Below are 17,193 nucleotides of genomic sequence, written 5' to 3'. Positions count from 1 at the left end.
ATAGATAAACTGTTTTTACAGCTAACACTTGCAACCATATGAACATTTCCTAAGTTGTAATGAGTATTGCCAAAGTTAGTGCTGGCAAAGTTCGTAGTTTTAGAGTTTTTCGGTCAGTGATGTTTAATGGAGATGTTGGTAGGGGCGGTTCTAGATGGACGTATGTCAATCAAATTGGTGACTTGCTTAAGAAAGGATAAATTAAAAGGGAAAATTAAATGGATGTAGATGTAGTTCGAATTAGTTGCACCGACAAGAGGAAACTCTTAAATAAAAAGAAGAAGATTTAGTTTGAATCGGAATTTGGTTTTCCGTTGTTTTTGCCTACGCCAATGGGAAGTTAACATGACAGATATGTGTATATATACTGGTATCGTACCACGTTATGTCATTACATCGCCAATTCTGAACCATTCAACTTCAATAAAACGTGGAGGTTTTTTGTTTTTTTTTTTTATGTTTAGTATCTCATATCTGTCATATATAATATCTCTGTCAGCTATTAATTTATTTGGATAATTCTTTTTCTTTATCTGAAAGTATTTACTTTTAGATTGGTTCCATAGAAATTATAGCATAATTAATTCATAGTTTAGTTCTTAAATCAAATTAATTGGTTTTGTCACAATTGAAATCGGTTTTGACAGTTGAGTAAATATAGAAACGCAATAGAATACAAAATAGATAAGGTTACCTTTTTCAAAGTATTGACATCTTATTGTGGAAGCCAAATTGTTGAAAATGATATAAAGAGCACTATATCTTTATTTTTAGTTTAGCCGAAGCATGTCAAAAACTAAACTCAATGACAACGGCCGAAGTGTTTCGATTCTATTGGGACCTATGCTTTCTTATCGAAAATTTCGGTTCAATGACCGGGTTAAATTTCCCGCGTGTACCGTTGGACTTTATGATTTGTGAAATTTCGCAACAAGGATAGACTTATCATGCTTACGGGGATTTGGTTCAGAACTGAGTGGCTAGTGTGAGTTGTACTAAGATTTACGTCACTACTGCGCACACGTTCACGTAGAAAAGTTTGTTTAGAAATGTTAGTTTCCGAAACTATCCGCTAGAGGCGCTGTTACTATAAATTTATAATATAACTATGTACATATATAAATGTATAAATATATGCTAATATAAATTCTTAAGATAAAAGATAACGCAGTGGTAGTTTCGTCAAAATCACACCAATGGCTGGCTCCTTTCAAAGAGATGGATTTTTAAAAAGTTCGCGTTTATTTGCTCAGATTACGGAATGAGACTACAGCATGGGGTTCTTCAAAAAAAGGGTAAAAGGGTTTCTTCAGGGTTGCCAACGCGCGTGTAATGATGCCCTGGCGTTCATAGGCTATGGTAACTGCTTATTCTCAGGTGGACTGTGTTTGTTTGCCACCTCAGTGGTATGAAAAATAGTGACGTACTATATATTGTTTTTATTTTGACGTTATTTTTAACAACAGAAGTTCCCATAAAAACGACTTTTATTCAGTCTCTCTCTAACATAACAATAATACAATTTGATTGTGTTTTCGTACGTGTTTTATAATAGATGATAATAGTTTAAAATAGAATCATGTTTCGTGCAATTTCAAATAAATTGTTTGAATATTTTGAACTTGATATGTATACAATAGTTGTTGTATAGCTGGCAAGTTGAATAAATATTATAATCTTTGTATAATTAGTTTGTACTATATACATACATACATACATATCTGTCACACCTGTCTCCCATTAGGGTAGGCAGAAACAATGGAACGCCAAATGCTTCGATTCAAACAAACCTCTTTCGCTTCTTCCACATTCATCAATCTTTTCATACACGCTCGCCGGTTACGGGTACTTTGTACTATATATAAATACATATATAAAAACATAGTTTAAAATTTATTATAATAAGAATCGACAACCGATGAGAAAGAAAGGTTCTTGAGTGGCGACCCTGTACGAGCAAACGCAGTGTAGGAGGACCCCCACTAGATGGAGTGACGATTTCAAATGCATTGCAAGGAGTCAGTGGATACAGGTGGATCAGGACCGTTCCTTATGGTATTCTATGCAGGAAGAGACATTCACTAAGAAAATTATAAGATCGTCACTTCTATCCAGTTTATTCATCATTATTATCATCATCATGATCTTCATCATATCAGCCTTTATCTGTCCACTGCTGAACATAGACCTCCCCCATAGACTGCCATAAGGCCCGAGCCACCTGCAATCTACTAATCCCCTGCAATACATTTAAGGTCGTCTCTCCATCAAGTGAGGGTTGTTCTATACTGCATTTACTTGTATGAGGTCACTACTCAAGAACCTTCCTTCCCGATCAGTTGTTGAATCGTCGAGCTACGTGGGCAACCTATAGCTTCAGCTTGCTTATATTATATGCTATGTTAATCACTTTGGTTTTTCTTCAGATATACTTATTTCGGATGGGGGAAAGGGATTGTCAGTAATGAACTCAAATACCTCCATTTCTAACAATATACCCTCTCAGGTCGACGTCCACGCGGTTTTACCAGGAAACCATCATGCTTAATTCTTGTCGAATTCATCACCTATCATCTTCCACTAGTGACTCGTCGGTGTATACCGACAGCGTGGGCGGGGTTAGCATTCCATTTTCATCCATTACTTATGTCAGATTCTATCACGCAAAAAAAATTACGAAAATAACCTTTTCTATAGTTCGCTTAGTTTATTCCTACTCCTACATAAAGCAATGTGATATTTTAAATACTAGAGAGCGCTGTGCATTGTTTTGACGATAGATCGTGCACCAAAGATTAAGTATACGTTACGTTGACTTCGTATTTCTTGTTAGTTTCAAGTACCAAGTAGTAAGCCCGAGGCGGCGAAGACGATTCTTATTCGTTCGTCTTTGGATCTCGCTGTATGTACATTGATATCCAAGATATCTATTTGATTTTCCTACTTATGCATACTATCTCGTATCTCTTAGTAAGTGCTAAATTTCAATTCTAGTTCAATTGTATTTTTACCTGATTTCTAAATACATCTGTATTTAAATGTAGAAATTGCATAAAAAATAATCAGATGATTATTTTTTATACAACTTAGAATGGCAAACAAGCTGACGGCCCACCTGATGGAAAGTGGTAACCGTCGCCTGTAGACATGAGCAGTACCATGGACATAACAAAGTATACAGTTTTACCCATGATATTTCCCCTGTGGTTCCATTTCTGAGGATTCAGGTGTTATTCCTCTGTACCCTGTAAATTTACTGCCATATCCCACCCTTCAAACCGAAATACAGCCATGCAAACACGACTGCTTCACGGTAGAAACACAAATGGGATAGAGGTGCCCAAGCAAACGACTTTTGTACAAAGTCTCCCTCTGGTAAAAAACAAAGTAACAGAATACAAATCAAAACATTAATAAGATAAATATGTATCATAATACAATTTCAATGACTGGATAATATTTTAACAAATTCTTAAACAATTTTTTTAAGTAAAAAAAAAGGGTTGTCCTCTTCTCTCCTACTTGTTGTACCCAACAGGGTCCATAATCGAAGTTGAAGTGTTATCTACTAATAACATTATGGAACGCAATAAGAAATAAATAAATAAATATTACATAACACTGCATTAAATTTGTAATACAATAATTACTCTGCATAACATTTACTATTATTAATATTAGGGGAATAGCGACTATATATAACCTATATAGACCTATAAATTAACAAATTGACAGTTTTAATATAACATTGCAAAGATTGTTGAAAGATGAAGGCCATCGGTAAAAAAAATAGTTTTTGTATTCATTTATTATCTCTATGAAATGAAATAAGTCTCAACAATGTGGGAGTATCCTATTTACTATTTTATAGAGAGTATATATACTATACTATACTATACTATACTATACTATACTATACTATACTATACTATACTATACTATACTATACTAGGCGGGCGAGAGTCGGGGGTACCGAAGATATTACAATGTGGGAGTATCCTATTTACTATTTTATAGAGAGTATATATACTATACTATACTATACTATACTATACTATACTATACTATACTATACTGTATATAAAAGAATTATATATAAATAGTTAAGTTTTTCATCTAACTTTCAAACTTCTACCAAATTTCTTACCTCTTGTCTACATTAGTTTCAGACAACAGTGACCCATTTCGTACAACTTGTAGAAACAAATCCAATTCGATAAATAATTCCTATAAACGAAATTCAATCAGATATGCATGTACTATATTGTTCGTACAGTCACAATCAAAAGTCAATGAATAATATTGGGATTTTTAAGATTATTTATAAGGAGGGGGCGGGGGAGATTATGAAGGTATACACAATATATATATATATATATTATATATATATTCAGATAATATAATACAATCGCTGCTAGCCACAGCATACCTTTATTAAGCTTAGTTTGATATTACGAAATTCATTAAATTACTGATACTAGTATAAAATCGTTTCAGAATTTATATATTTTTTATGTAGGTTACTCGAAATCTTTACCGGTATTTAACCAATATTGATAATGGAAAAGCCCTAGAAATTGTACACTAGCATGCTATAACGTAAACAAAAGCAAATAGTTATTGAAAGTGTACTAAAAAAAGCATAACGGTGGGGAAAAAAGTTTTTTAATGATTTATTTTCCCGCATAAATAGATAGACTGGAGCATAGACGAAGTTTGTTTACGTTATAATATAATGGCGCCTTCACGGGATAAATTGGCGGTAAGCTTTCCTTTTATTTTTGCAATTTATAAGATTTATCACATTAATTTCGTCACGATTGAAGTAACATTTTTTTGCGTATTTCTCCATCCAAATTTAAATATTTAAAATTATCTTATTGAACAGCTATTTGATTTTTTTTTACAACACAGGGGGCAAACGAGCATGCGGCTCACCTGATAGTAAGTGACTACCGCCGCCCATGATCACCCAAAACACCAGCGGCATTGCAGGTGTGCTGCCGGCCAAATTGGAGTATTGGAGTATATTTCGTCATAGTCGTAGAATAGTGACGGATATTTATATGTAATCTTCGTCAGATCCGTCAGTATTCTACGACTATGACGATTTGTGCAGTATTTTTAGAATTTACATTTGATAATCAACTTTTGATGGTGATTGTACAGCCTTATATAAGCTTGTGGTAAATATCAATCACTTCTATCCATCATTTATGCACGAAGAAGTGAACAAGCATGCAACATATTTGTATCGACTTCGGTAATGTTTCATGAATGTCGCGTACTTTTATCCTTCTTGTTCGATTTATACTTTCCACATTTTGTTAACCGATTTCAGAAAAGGAGGAAGTTCTCAAATAGGTAGCATTTTTTTATAACTTATTCTAAAAATCTGTCATTTATACTTGATTTGGAAAAATCTTTTTTATCTGAAAGTATATATATAATCGGTTTTTAGTCTAATTTTTTATTAAAAATAACTGATTTTACCACAATTGAAATCGCTGTTTCTGTAACAAAATTTTAAATTATTAAACATTTATTTTGCTAATGTGAATAAAGCAATAGGTTAATTATTATTAAAAAAAAGAAGAAAGACTCGTGTCTAAATACATAATAGTGATATTAAATACAAAATTTAAAATAAATCACATTATTATATTTTTTTAACGAATTACGAATCTTCTTATTTCTGGATTATTTTTTTTATCTGCACGATATAACGATTGCGATGTTATGGAGAGATTATATGTACAAATAAGGATATATTTATAATTTATATAATATTGAAATTACAAAGTACAAAGGCGTAACATTGTAGTCCTCAGGAACGGCAACGCATAGCTGGTATCAAGACAGGGATATGTTTAGTGACAATACATTACCAAATTTCATAGTAATTGGTTAAGCCATAAAAGTACTATAAGATATACATAAACAAACAAATTCAGTTTCACGTTTATAATATTATTTATTTATTTACTTACTTATTCTTTATTGCACAATAAAACTTAGTACAAGTGGCAAGCTTAAGGCCATATGGCATTCCCTACTAGCAAACTATTAGTTTACTATTATTTTTTTTACAACACAGGGGGCAAACGAGCATGCGGCTCACCTGATGGTGACTACCTGTAAAAATCTGTAACCTTTATCTATAGATTTTAATTATTATATCAAAAACTTTTTGCTCATAATAAATAATGTGATCGAAACACCATGGTGCCTTGATGTTGGATCTGAGCCAATTTCACCTGTAATTGCATACTGAGCTAACGGCATTCTCTAACCCATGAGTAGGCATGTCTCGTTAAATGCACGATATGAAATCTGGTACATTATACAAGGTGTGACGGTCAGATAAGCTCATATCAAATGATAGTATTCATGAATTTTTACTGAACTTAGAATGGTAAACAAGCTGACAGCCCACCTGGTGGAAAGTGGTAACCGTCACCTATAGACATGAGCAGTACCATGGACATAACAGAGTATACTGTTTCGCCTGTGATACCCCCCATGCGTTGCCATTCCTGAGTACTCAGGTGTTATTCCTCTGTACCCAGTAAATTCACGCCATATCCCACCCTTCAAACCGAAACACAGCCATGCAAACACAACTGCTTCACGGTTGAAACACGAATTAATATCATCATCATCATATCAGCCTTTAACTGTCCACTGCTGAACATAAGCCTCCCTCTAGGGGGATTTTGCCAGATGCCATGCTTGACAGGCGGAATGGCAACCGCATTTAGGCTTTGGAGATATTTTAAAAGGGACGTTGCTGCTCATACCTCGCCCTCCCTCAGTCGCCTTTACGACACCCACAGGAAAGGAACGGGTGGCATACTTTATGCCGCAACCACACCGAAAACTCATGAATATGAATAACTTCTATAAAGATTTTATTTAGATAGAGTGATAAACAAGCTCATTAGCTAGTTAATAATTGATGATTAATGTATTATCTAATAATTTAAATAATGTAAAGAGATAATCATGTGCGATAGATATAATCAGCACCAAGTATGTCATAGAATACAATTTGATGCCTATTCCTGAGGAGTAAGGTGTTGTTTACTTACTCAGTAGTACTTCGAAATCAATAATATAGCTACTATCTCCCATTGGGGGGAAAGGGATTGTTAGTAATGGAGACTGAGAATCCCATTGCTAATATATTTTTTCCCCCTGGAAACTATCATGGTTAATTCCTGATGAATTCATCATGATGGGTTAACTTGTTTTCATTTTCATCTATCATCCTTCACTGGATATACAGTTTTTACCATTTACCATTTTCACCCATCAAAAAAAAAAAAAAACTATCTCCTATTCATAATATTGAAACACTTTCATGCAAGCACAAAATTCATAGAAGATAATTAAAGATTATATGTCCCGCAACAAACCGACTTCAGTTGTGAAAAAAATCTGTTATTTTGATCTAAAAACTAAAACCGTTTTATAAAATCTATATATATAGCTTTGAGATAAAAAACAATATTTTTCAAATCGGTTTAAAACCGACGGAGTTGTCAGGTAATAAATAAAAAAAAAATCCGAATTGGAACCTCCATCTTTTGAAGTCGATTAATAATTAGGATTGCTTAATGTGAATTCTCTAACAATATCAGTGCGTACAATTCATAACTTTTCTAATATAAGTTGTCGATCATCACACACAGAAGGATAGGACGAATTGGGATTCCGTTTAAGCTATTTAACGACGGAACCCCAATAAAATTGATAACAGATGTATCTCAATGCAGATATTTTATTATTGTTCAAAACTTTCCCAACCACTACAATGTTTTAAGTCCCAATAAAGAATGAGGGATTTTCTCCGAAAAGAATCGTGCAAAAGTTCCGTTAAACCAATAATTTCCGAACACCGATACAATTCTATCAATATCTCCCGCGAAACTTCGGCCGCAGTATTATTGTGGGATAAAGTCGTCGAAATTGAATGCGTGAACCGGGACTTTGTGGTTGTAGTTTTTGAAAAACCCGTATCGTTCCAAACTCGCGACTTACCGACAACAGGCAGTTAAAGCGAGTTTGGAATTTTCCAGATTTTGTTAGAAGTTCATCGGGAAGTTGAGGCCAAAGGTAAAGCGTGTAACTTTCACTACGGACTGCAACTTGCAAATATGCGATATTTTAAATGGGTTTTCTTGTGAACACAATTTACATAATAACCCTTTTAGTTTTGCCTATTAAATAATTCCTTGAAACAGTTAGTTGGGCGAGCCTCTTTATCGACCAGTATTTTCCGTCACGGAATCTCTGAATTATGTATTAGCTACTTTATTCAATTCAGTTGTACGTATCTATATTTTCATTTGAAATTCTTCGGAACATTCTCTTTTAATATGTCCAATAATGTATCTACTTGTATTATAGGTTTGTAAATTATGAGTTGTTACAAAATGGCTCGAGACATTTGTATTTTATTTAAGGAGAATATAAAATGCAACCGATTCTGGAGTACTTATTCATTATGGCCTTTAATAAATAATTAACTGTTCCGACTGTAACTGTAGAATAGCTGTAGATGTTACTGTGAATATTTAACTCTTTCGTAGTGCTTACTTATCTTTAGACTTCAGACCTAATAGAGAATTTCTAAACAAAATTTAAATACAGAAAATTCTTTACGTATAGTTAAGTAAATTAAGTATATTTCGTTAATGTAAAAAAAAAAAACGTATTAATTTAAATTTAGACAAAATTTTCGACTATGGTAAATACTAACAACAAAGCAAATCTATTCGAGTGATTTCTAAATAGGGAATTTTTCTATAAAATTTATTTATATTTACAGCTATCTGTAGTTAAGTAACATATTAGTTTCATATTAAAAAAAAACTTTGTGTCTTAATTTTAATTCAGACTAAATTTCTAGTGATGACAAACTGTCTGTCCGTGTGACTGTAGTAAGCTCGTTTCCTGCTATGTCGGATTTTAATATGTTCCGCCAAATATGGAGTTTTACGTTCCTCACTGCAACAATAGTAAACACGTCTGTTAAATTCCAATAATTATTTTTATTTAAAAATTTAGGACATTTTCCTTTGTTCCACATGATTTGTTTTACCTGTCACGAATACACTTTTTTGATAGTCAATTTGGTATTTCTTATATTTAATAATTCATAAATCGAAATACTAATATGAATATTAATATGTTTTAATAAACAAAGCTATATTTTTTTTGTTGTAGTGTTGCATTATTATATCTAATTACTTATGAACTTAGTTGTATGTCTAGGTAAGTTAGATACACAGCGTCTACTTTGTATTTACACCGTCGTTAGCTCAGTATAATTCTTATTCTTTCTGAGAAATATATACATACGAGTATATAGGTATATAAAATATCTAAAACTGTAACAAACTGTCATCAATCATAACGATATACGTACACTTTTATTTTCGTATCTGCACTTCGAAGTAAGTTTAATTGTTTAGATCGAGTTATCCTATCTCCAGTACCTAATGCAGCGTGAAAGCCTTCTCATGTATTAGAAGTTAAAATGTCGCCGTTGTCAAGAAGTTGCAACCAGGTAAGACTTTAAGACTTATTCATAATAGTTTTAACACGTTCGTACTGCGGTGCGATTGGAGAAAACGGATTTCAAAAGTTTTCTATTGGTTAAAGTTTGTCCACGGCTTTATTATGTCACGGTAGGGGCAAAAGGCATTCTCCCTTAATCCTTTCCTTTCCTCTATACCGTAGGTGGGAGATACTATCAACAAATGCATTTCCAAGAAGATTTGACATCAGACAGGTGGTTGGTCGTAAAACCAAAATCCAAATCCTTGTGTAATATGGATATAACATCACTGCGACTCAAAATAATTGGGATAAAAAACAGGAAGAATAAGATGATGATGACGATGGTATGTGTAAAAGCCAAGTAACAGATACATGAGCATTTGCTCATAACAGAAAAAAAAAAAAAAAGAAATTAAATAAAGTTAATAAAATATTAAAAAGGTAGGTAAATATACTTGAATACCTCTCTTTCGATTTGATCACATTTTCAGTATCCAAAAATGGCTGTTCCAAAACCGAACTGGGGGAAGATTGTTACGTAAGTTATAAGCATTTTTGTTTTTTAAGTGTTTCTGCTGAGAAATTTGAAGAACATATTTTGGTATAAAAAATAGTACAATACGACAATGCAATTATCAGTTACGGACTACTTTAAAATGTTAACAAATGAGGGTAACAGAATGTGAATTTACTAAGAAATCAACTATAATGCTGTTGTTGAATAAATGAATACAATACAATGTTATGTAGGTACTCTTAAAAATGAAAACAAATCTTAAAATAACATTGTGCGGACAATCGTACAAATTTGAACGTCATTCGGTACTTGATTTAAAGTGTTACTGTTGCGTGTAATTTGTAAATTTAATGTCTGTGTCCATAAAATTTATTTATAGCTTATTTAGAAAAAACGGGTCAAATGTAAAAAGATTTTTGTTGTGTTTTTGTGTGTAAGAGAAATAACAATATAATAGATTCACGTCTGGATTTTCTTTTTTAAATTGAATTCTTTTATTTGTTTTAGATGTTAAATTTTTAATCAATATCGTGTTGATCGAACTTATTCATTAAAATAAAAGTACTATATAAATAATATTTATTTCATACTAGTGTATATAAAATATTTATCATATTATATTATTATCATTTCAACCAATATCGGTCCACTGCTGGACATAGGTCTCCCTCATAGACTGTCATAAGGAATGGTTCTGAGCCACATGCATCCACTGATTCCCTGTAATGCATTTGAGGTCGTCGTCGCCCCATCTAGGAGGGGTCGTCCCTTTTATTATATATGAAGAGAAAAAATATCCATCTTACTTGCCTTCTTCCAAAATCTACATGTACCAAGGGTAGTAAACAATAAAAACTTATTTAATAGTCAGATTTTCGATGCATATATTAATATTATTGTGATTTTTATTACGTAGCTATTTTACTTTTAGTATCCAAATATTTTTCCATGACATAAATCTTAGAACCGGTTTTAACTAGTTAAATTGAACGTGTAGTTGTTATAAACACCGATATCTAATTAAACTGTGACCCACAATCGTACACGAATAATTTTACTGGAATAATCCAGTTAAGTGACTATGTTAATGACAAGTTAACGTCTAAATGAATTAATAATAATCAATACGTGTATTTCGGTTTATAATCTATTTATATTATATTAAGAATTATATTTGGAAACAATTAGGATTTTTTTTAAAGATGAATATGGAATGTTAATCTACCATCAGTTGGACTATTGCGACGAATTCATCGACAAGCTGCCTCATAAAGGTTGACCTAGTAGGTTATATTTCTAGCAATAGCAGTTTCATTGCAAAACATATATATAATACCATAGACTCTGTTACTAAACTTATGCCGGACCGTGTCGTGTTACGGCAAATTTTAAAGCTGTCTATAGGAATTTTTAAATCTTTATCTACGTCTCATAACCTTAAGTCAATGACCTTAAATATATATATATATATATATATATATATATATATATATATATATATATATATATATATATATATATATATATCTTTATTGCACTTAAACAATATATGCGACGATTAGTTTAACAACTTGTTAGCAAGGGAGGACTTATCTCTGAAAGAGATCTCTTTCAGCCAACCCAGTGTAGTTAGAGAAAAAATCATATAATTATATATTATTTACTTAATACATTATATAATAAGTAAATTATAGGTACTTGTAATTTCGTGTTGCTAAAAGTATTGTTTTATGAAGTAAACAATTATTGTGATACTCACTCTCAGTGATTTATAAATACACGATGAGGAACATAAGTCAGAAAGTTAGTTATTTTTTTATACTTACAAGAAGTTATGCTAGCATAGAAACAATTACATCAACCAGGTATTGAACAAAACTGTTTGATTATTATAATATTTAATTTTTTTTTATGCAACTTAGAATAACAAACAAGCTGACGGCCCACCTGATAAAAAGCGGTAACTGTCGCCTATAAACATGAGCAGTACCATGGACATAACAGTTTACTGTTTCGCCCATGATACCTCCCATGCGTTGCCATTCCTGAGGACTCAGGTGTTATTCTTCTGTACCTTGTAAATTTACTGCCATATCCCACCCTTCAAGCTGAAACACAGCCGGACAGAGGTGTCCAAGCAAATGACTTTTTTTTTTACAACACAGGGGGCAAACGAGCATGCGGCTCACCTGATGGTAAATGACTACCGCCGCCCATGATCACCCACAACACCAGCGGCATTGCAGGTGTGCTGCCGGCCTTTTAAAAAGGACTATACTCTTTTCTTGAAGGTTATGTTGTCGTATCGGTTCGGAAATATTGCTGTTGGAAATTGATACTTTTGTACAAAGTCTCTCTTTGGTAAATTTTAACTATATATATTAACTATACATATTAATATTAACTATATATATAAACTTATTATAGATACTAACAATTACAACAAATAATTACAGTGAGAAAATAATCGATCTCTTTATATATATATATATATATATATATACATTCGTACGTGTATATAAACATCTACATACATTATGATATATAAAAATACACTGCAATTTTTTTGATGGCACCACAATCCATTTAAATAACCACAGATAATAAATTAAACATTCATTTTGCTTCGGTTCTCAATAAAGTACAAGAGTCGATATGAACTTTTCATGTATAGCGTGATGTTTTCAGAAAACCGCACGTGCACTTATAATTGTTTAATACAGATTGTAAATGCATATTTTAATACATATATTTTGTTAACAATGTATTAAATAGTACCTATCATACCCCTACTACATTTGTAAATTAAATAACAATTTCGATACATAAAATAACAATTTAGTATAGGTATTATTTATAAAACTTGTTATTTCTCAAATAATCTCTTTTATAAATAATATATTATTTATAAAAGAGATTATACAATAGTAAACTTATTATAGATACGAACTACGAGAAATGATCATAGTGAGAAAACAATGGGCGACCTTACCGCTAAAAGCGAACTCTTCTAGGCAATTTTTCGATATTCTCATTTTTTAAGCAATAATATACCTACATTAACGCGCGCACTGACGTCATCACGGGCTATGCGAGCTGCATCTGGCAGTGCGAGGCGAGATTGTGACGCAAAGCGCGAAACGCCCCCGAAGATTGCCGGATGAAATCGAAACAATTGTCAAATACTACAAAAACACAGTAAGTTGATTCTCACTATGATATTTTTTTGCAAATAAATATATACTCTTTATTGCTTCTTACAAAAGATTACAATAGTAAACTTATTATAATTATAAATAATTACAAAAAAATTGTAAATAAATATATACTCTTTATAGCTTCTTACAAAAGATTACAATAGTAAACTTATTATAATTATAAATAATTACAAAAAAATTGTAAATAAATATATACTCTTTATTGCTTCTTCTAAAAGATTACAATAGTAAACTTATTATAATTATAAATAATTACAAAAAAAAAATTACACTGAGAAGACAATACGTATATTTATTATACATTATGCGAATTTCTTTTGCAGTATAAGGTACTGCGAAAAAAGTCCTCGATTTAGCAGTATTAATATTCTATTTTCTTTTCTTCTCAATGTAAATGTAACTTCTCCAAAAATATATTTCGTATTTTCTTAATAATATATTGTGTAGGTAAAATGTGCCTTATTCGTCTAGCTCACGTTTCTCACAAACAAAAAGCAGTAGAAAGGTAATAATGTTCATATTTCAATAAGCTCGAGGCGACAATTCGAGTCTTGATTCTGATCTTTGCCTTCGCTCTATTCTCTTTTTTTTTTTAAATATATTTTCAACACGTCTGCAATTTTTCTGATGTCGCAGGTACCTATGGGAGGCGGCACGCTCGTTTGCCGTTAATGTTACGAAAAAATATTATAGAATAGCTAAAGTGTCAGTACCCTGATTAAAAGGCATTGCTTTTAGATATGAATCAGCGTCATTAAACATCCTAGAATATACTGTGATGTCATGTGACACTGTATGCTATACATCATACGTTGCCGTTATTAAACACACATATATATACGTCCCCTATAGCCTGCCATAAGGAACGGTCTTGAGCCACCTTCATCCATCCACTAATTCAACTAATTCAGGAATGGCAACGCATGGGGGTATCCCCCATGCGTTGCCATTCCTGTGGACTCAGGTGTTATTCCTCTGTACCCAGTCAATTCACGCCATATCCCACCCTTCAAACCGAAACAATGCAAACACAACTGCTTCACGATTGAAACACTAATGGGACAGAGGTACCCAAGCAATAGACTTTTGTACAAAGTCTCCCTCTGGTAAATCCTCTGACGATAGATGAAAATGACAAAAGGCAAGTTAGTTAGCCCATCGTGATGAATAAACCTGAAATTCTATACGATGATTTCCAATGGGGACCACGTGGAGGTGACTTTCATATATTAGTAAGAAAGTATAGCTATTTCGTCTGTGATATAGGTACTAAAGTTTCTTAAAGATAAAGTTTTCTCGCTTGAATACCAGCAATGTGTAAAAAGCCACAGTGATGTACCTATACATAGACAGTTACCCCTCAGTTATTCTCAAGTAACCTCCAATATAAATGCAAAGTATCAAGTATATTTCCTTAGTAACAATGAAATTGCGAAACTAAGCTGGGAACTGTAATCTAATACTGTTACGTTGATTAAATCCGCGTATAAGATGGGGAGGAGAAGTATAACATTATTGTTAATTCGCATAATTCTCTAAACACTAATCAAGAAAGTGCCCGATCTCGTGTTCATAAAGCATCTGTGGGTGGCCGAAGTTGGTTCATTGTTTCCTTAGCAGACAGGCGTTTTATGATAAATCATAAATTTGTTTTACTTGGGAATGAAATAAATATAATATTTAATTTATTATCATGGTTGTCTGGATTTATGGCAGTTGCAAAGTCGGTATAAAACCGTATTCACAGGAAACTCGAAAATGTTGCGTTAAATTTCTGATTGGACGATATTTTATAAAGTGTTTTGAAAATGGAATATAATTTATTATTTGCCATTTATTTATTTAATATAATAATATAATAAAATTGTAACTAGTCTATACATGGGAGATATTCAAGAAAAATTAATAAAAGAGATTTTAATAAGACAAACAGAGGTGTTAATAGCATTTTTTTTGAAAATTTTGTCTGTCTGTTTGTTCAGAAGCACAAAACTACTGCACATAATTGGATTAGATATTTTATTTATTTTTCTACTTGTATATTCTACGCGTACGAAATAGCGGACAATATATATATATATATATATATATATATATATATATAAATAAATTATTTAGATAGTGTTAAGTAATGTAAATTGTATTATGTTTTATATATTGTGATTCCTAAGGAAGCGAACTGGGACACTATCAAGCTCCCTTAATGAATAAAATGTGGTATTAAAGCCAATCTTTTGTGCTAATATTTATACGTTATAAGGATAAGAGAAGGAAAAAAAAGGGAGAACAATAAACTCTTTACGGAACTCTCTGGTCAATATACTAGACTAATATCTCTCTATATATGTCCAGCAGTGGAAAATTATAGGATTGTTATAATAAATAAGGATATGAACTGTCGTGGACAAAATTAAACAAACAAGTTGTAGAAATAAACATAGAGGATATACATTTAAGGACAAGTTCCAAATTAAATATTTAAACGCTGCACGGTTGCAGAGATTCTGTTTGGAACGTTAAATACTTCTAATATAATATCCTGTATTCAAGCAAATAAAGTTATCATTCGTTCAGGGTGAAATCGTTAGCATCTCTTTTATTTTGGAGTATTCCATTAATCGTTGATGGAACACTCCCATGTTTTTTTTTTATACAATTTAGAATGGCAAACAAGCTGACGGCTCACCTGATGGAAAGTGGTAACCGTCGCCTATAGATATGGATATAACAGAGTATACTGTTTCGCCCATGATACCTCCCATGCGTTGCCATTCCAGAGGACTCAGATGTTATTCCTCCGTACCCAGTAAATTCACGCCATATCCCACCCTTTGCGTACGTTTTTCGTTTACTTTCATATTTATTTATTTATTTAAGGAACACCAATAGCATATTGCATTATAGGTGTAACAAACACTCAATATAATACAATATTAATGCACATGCCTATTATAGGTATTCACAGCATTTACTTTAACATAGTTATACAGTGCGAGAAAATGAAGTAAATAATAAAAACAAACATGTAACCCAAGTTGTAAGCAATATCAGAAAATACGATTATGAATATTAGCGAAAGAGGTTTGTTTGAATCGAAGCATTTGGCGTTCCATTGTTTCTGCCTACCCTAATGGGAGACAGGCGTGACAGATATGTATGTATGTATGTACGATTATGAGTGAATAGAATTAAAAAATATAAAAAAAAATTATGATATTCATACAAATTCATACAAATCTTGTCCTGATAATTCTTTCTCTTCTCACTATTCAAGAGTTTCCTCTTGTCGAGGCAACAAATTTTTGCATTCCCTTCTAGCCAGCTTTATTCCAGGTCATATTTTTAACATCCCTATTAGACATAAAATCTAGCGTTTCTTTTATCTGTCCAATGTAATTAATCCTGATAATTACAGGTAAAAAATATAGGCAAATAGGAATGTATGTAAGCGCATAACGCATTTATATACATTCGGCAATTGGTTTCCATTTATATAGGTTATATTGTTTCAAATATAATGTATGATTTAAAATTATGCACTCCGTTATGTACCCACCAATGTGAACACAAATTAATTCCAGTTCCACGTCACTCGACGCAGACTAAATTATTTGCTCACCGTGTAATTCGGACTGTTGTAGCGAAATAAACAGATGTTAAGTTAACTTACCGTTGAAATGTTTTAGCTGTATTCCGAATTTATGTTATTTCATAACAATCTGTGCCCACGATTTCGCGTGATTGCCCATAATAAGAAATAGTGAAAACTGCAGGAATATCATAATCTATCTGCAGGAGTAGAGGATCAGAGGTTAGGATTAAATCTGGTCCTTTGAGTTAGGGTAGACATTGAGGATTGTTTTTTTTATTGGTGTTAATAAAACAGTAGTC

The sequence above is a fragment of the Galleria mellonella genome, unplaced genomic scaffold (assembly GCF_026898425.1).
Source record: "Galleria mellonella isolate WM207_F2 unplaced genomic scaffold, CSIRO_AGI_GalMel_v1 utg32, whole genome shotgun sequence".
Lineage (NCBI taxonomy): Eukaryota > Metazoa > Arthropoda > Insecta > Lepidoptera > Pyralidae > Galleria > Galleria mellonella.
Note: the sequence above shows the minus strand (reverse complement) of the source record.